The sequence below is a fragment of the Anastrepha ludens genome, unplaced genomic scaffold, assembly GCF_028408465.1.
Source record: "Anastrepha ludens isolate Willacy unplaced genomic scaffold, idAnaLude1.1 ptg000018l, whole genome shotgun sequence".
In the NCBI taxonomy this organism is placed as follows: Eukaryota; Metazoa; Arthropoda; class Insecta; order Diptera; family Tephritidae; genus Anastrepha; species Anastrepha ludens.
Genome location: NW_026530029.1, coordinates 256,213 through 261,091, shown reverse-complemented (window position 1 = coordinate 261,091; position 4,879 = coordinate 256,213). Strand labels below are relative to the sequence as shown.

Below are 4,879 nucleotides of genomic sequence, written 5' to 3'. Positions count from 1 at the left end.
CATTATTTTGTATTTTTTAATCATTTTATTTATATAATAATAAATATATACCACTTTTGTTATTGTGAACAAATTAACTTATCATTCAATTAAATATATGTGACGAATAATAAATACAACTTTTTATTTTCATGTTTAAATGTTTTTAGAAGAAAAAACGAGGTGTGTGTGTCAGCTCCGACACGCGACTGGAGTTTACTCCTTAAGAACGATTACCGTGATATTTAAAAATATATTTAATATGCAAAAGGAGTAAATAAAGACCTTTTCTATATTACTGGAAAAATGTAAATTTATTTATTAGCAGCGAATTGCGGAATTAAATTAGCTAATCCTTCTCCTTGTGTTTTCATCATATCGTTAAGATGAAAATATTTAAACAAAGCAAAAACACCGAAAAAACCTTTCACAACAGTATTGATAGCTGATTGTCAATTTTGCAGGTATCTGCCATATGTGAACGGGTATATTAATTTTGTTGATTTATTGATAATTAATGCATATGAGAACGTATTTTAAGCTCTCTGGAACCTTTATTTTTAAATATCACGGTAATCGTTCTTAAGGAGTAAACTCCAGTCGCGTGTCGGAGCTGACAAATCACAGTGGTGTTCCCCCTTAATGAGATGAGAAGGCGCAAATGTTGCTGTTAACTATTTTTAGTAAAATTGAGATTTGTAAGGTTTGTAGCAGCAGATAATGTTAATTATATGCAACAGAATGCAGAATTCTCTTGCATGTTAATTAACATTCTCTGCAGAAACTCATTTAAAACATGCATTGGGTAAAATTTCCGGTACGTTGTGCTGCTACCTACTCGTCCACTGTTTGATGTGCACTGTAGTAGCGTCTTTGCAAAATGGAACCAGAAATGGTTCGTAGCTTAGCTAGCGCACAGTTTACAAAATTTACTTTTATGTAGGATAGCTAACAGAGGCATTTTATGTTTCCAGCTATGCAATTTTGCTATTTGCAAAATTAGTGAATATAATATACTTTGTAAGCCACACATTTATGATGATGAGCCACAGTTTGATGTCAAATGTAGCAGCGAAACACTCTGAGTAGTTTCTCCATTGTAACAAAACATTCGCAGGCACAATTACGCATGCACAGTTTGAGGTGAAATGTAGTAGCAAAAACACTGAGTAGCTGATGTATGGTTTGTTGTTGCACTAATGCGCTGCGCAGATAATATTCAAATATTCAAAGTGGTGGTTTGTCTCTTCGTTGGAAAAAATTTAAATAAACACTTACCAATTAAATAAACCATGAAAAACACAAACCAAAAGAGAAAAGGGCAACGCGTCACTTCCGTCAGCGTACACTTCCGGTGATTCACACGATTTTACTACCCATATTTTTCATACCATGGGCCTTATATATCGTTTCTTAAGGAGTAAACTCCAAAAATAAGAAACAACTTTACAAAATGTACCATCATATTATATTTAATATGATATAATTGATGGCTCAGAAATTGAATGAAAAAGAATAAAAAGAATATGGATTCAAAACAATCACATATTTTTCTTTTTTTTTTTCTTTTGTTTGTGTTTTTGATTTTATTTTTTTTGGCATGTACTATTTTTTGTTTGTTCGTTTTTCTTACGGATATGGAACACAATAATGATCCTTCCGCAGGTTCACCTACGGAAAGCTTGTTACGACTTTTACTTCCTCTAAATAATCAAGTTCGGCCAACTTTTGCGAAACAACCGTGACACACGAGGCGTCACAGTGATCACGTCCGGAGACCTCACTAAATAATTCAATCGGTAGTAGCGACGGGCGGTATGTACAAAGGGCAGGGACTTAATCAATGCGAGTTAATAACTCACACTTACTGGGAATTCCAAGTTCATGTGAACAGTTTCAGTTCACAATCCCAAGCATGAAAGTGGTTCAGCGGTTTACCCGGACCTTTCGGTCTAGGAAATTCACGTTGATACTTTCATTGTAGCGCGCGTGCAGCCCAGGACATCTTAGGGCATCACAGACCTGTTATTGCTCAATCTCGTTACTGCTAGACGCAATTTTTCCATTTAAGAGGCTAGTGTCCTTATAATGGGACACACCAACAGGTACGACTCCACTTATATAAACACATTCAAACACTTGTACATTCAAGATGTACGCATGAAAGAAGGCTATATAAGTTTCAACATCATAATCCTGAAAGCATCTATTTAATATATTTCAGTCTCGTTCGTTATCGGAATTAACCAGACAAATCACTCCACGAACTAAGAACGGCCATGCACCACCACCCATAGATTCGAGAAAGAGCTATCAATCTGTCTTACATGCTTATGTTCGGACCTGGTAAGTTTTCCCGTGTTGAGTCAAATTAAGCCGCAGGCTCCACTCCTGGTGGTGCCCTTCCGTCAATTCCTTTAAGTTTCAGCTTTGCAACCATACTTCTCCCGGAGCCCAAAAGCTTTGGTTTCCCGGGAAGCGACTGAGAGAGCCATAGTAGTAGCTACACCCAATTGCTAGCTGGCATCGTTTATGGTTAGCACTAGGGCGGTTTCTGATCGCCTTCGAACCTCTAACTTTCGTTCTTGATTAATGAAAACATCTTTGGCAAATGCTTTCGCTTAAGTTAGTCTTACGACGGTCCAAGAATTTCACCTCTCGCGTCGTAATAGTAATGCCCGCAAACTGCTTCTTTTAATCATTACCTCTTGATCTAAAAACCAATGAAAGTAGAACAGAGGTCTTATTTCATTATTCCATGCACAAAATATTCAGGTATTTGGAGTCTGCTTTACGCACTCTAATTTGTTCAAAGTAATTGTACCGGCCCACAACAACACTCGATGAAGAGCACTGAAGTAGGTTTAAATAGGAGGAGTATATAAAAAATACATTGTGTTAATCATATATAAGAACTCCACCGGTAATACGCTTACATACATATGGTAATGTACATACCACAATATATAGTTGTACTACCAGTATGAAGCACAAATTCAACTACGAACGTTTTAACCGCAACAACTTTAATATACGCTATTGGAGCTGGAATTACCGCGGCTGCCGGCACCAGACTTGCCCTCCAATAGGTCCTTGTTAAAGGATTTAATGTGTACTCATTCCAATTACAGGGCCTCGGATATGAGTCCTGTATTGCTATTTTTCGTCACTACCTCCCCGAACTGGGAGTGGGTAATTTACGCGCCTGCTGCCTTCCTTAGATGTGGTAGCCGTTTCTCAGGCTCCCTCTCCGGAATCAAACCCTGATTCCCCGTTACAATTGCAACCATGGTAGTCCTAGATACTACCATCAAAAGTTGATAAGGCAGACATTTGAAAGATCTGTCGTCGGTACGGGACCATACGATCTGCAAATTATCTAGAGTTCAATCAATTTAACGATCATTTGATCGCTTGGTTTTAGTCTAATAAAAGCACACGTTCCATAAGGTCCGTGTTTATATTGCATGTATTAGCTCTAGAATTACCACAGTTATCCAAGTAACTGTTAACGATCTATGGAACCATAACTGATATAAAGAGCCTTTTGCGGTTTCACTTTTAATTTGTTTGTACTTAGACGTGCATGGCTTAATCTTTGAGACAAGCATATAACTACTGGCAGGATCTACCAGAATAATATTTATCTATATATTTTTCTTTGTTTTTCATATTTGAAAATTTCATAAATGTAGGAAGGCCACACCTAAGGCATACGCGAGGCGGACAGTCGTACTGAATACAAAGAAATGCAACCCTACCGACGGAACGCACGGTCACCCTACCAAATAAGAACGGACAAAACAATACAGTTTGAATAGAATGCCCGCTCAGGCATCATGTACATAATCCGCGCAATATACATTTAACATAATATATATACAAATAAACTTTGAAAACGTTATCGAGTGTTTTATTAATTTCTACAGAAATGGGGGCTCGTCCGGGAAGGCTATTAATACTAAAAGAAATAACACACTTCGTGAAATAACTAACTAACGTGAATAATTCTAACTAAGTATATACCAACCACGCGATATCGCGTACTCCATACCGTAAAGTATATACCAGCGATTTAATAACGCGAAACGCACTTATGGCAAATGTTCGGATCCGTTTCTAGCGAAAAAGTGATTTAATATAATAAATATAAACTGAATAAAAGTAAAAACCTTTTGAAGATATTGCGCATTATAAACGCGAAGAAAAAAAATGTTTATTCGTCCAGTGAAGGCGATTCCATTCGATGCATAGTATATACATTTTTGATTTGACTGTACTCAAAAGTCAAATCCGTTACATCCGTTATACATTTTTGATTTGACTGTACTCAAAAGTCAAATCCGTTACATCCGTTATACATTTTTGATTTGACTGTACTCAAAAGTCAAATCCGTTACATCCGTTATACATTTTTGATTTGACTGTACTCAAAAGTCAAATCCGTTATACATTTTTGATTTGACTGTACTCAAAAGTCAAATCCGTTACCGCAACGGATGCATTGTGATGAACCTATAAGCGCGAATGCATATTCCTTATGCGGATCACCGCATCTATTAATATACTAAAACGAACTAAAAAGGCAGTAGCTAGAGTGAGAGAGCGACAGGTGCATGAAACCGAAACAAGTGAAAAAAAAAAAACAGAACAGCAACAGTGAATACACAAGCATCAATAAAGACCGCAACAAAAGTGGCCATAGGCTCGACAGCGACATCAACAGTATATTCAGCTGCGATCGCGGAGACGACCGCGATTTGTTCAGTCAGCATACGTGTGTGAAAGGTTTTACAAAAAAAAGAACCTGAAATAAACTAAAAGTATAAGTGAAAAGAAGTACATATGCCGCACTGCATTGTACTGAAACACTCGCAGTGGTATTAAAAGAAATAAGTTT

At 37.0% G+C, this 4,879-nt stretch overlaps 1 pseudogene; it reads right to left on the bottom strand.

Annotated features, from left to right (window-relative positions):
* Window positions 1-1,627: 1,627 nt before the first annotated feature.
* LOC128870661 (small subunit ribosomal RNA) lies at window positions 1,628-3,617 on the bottom strand (annotated as a pseudogene).
* Window positions 3,618-4,879: the final 1,262 nt, after the last annotated feature.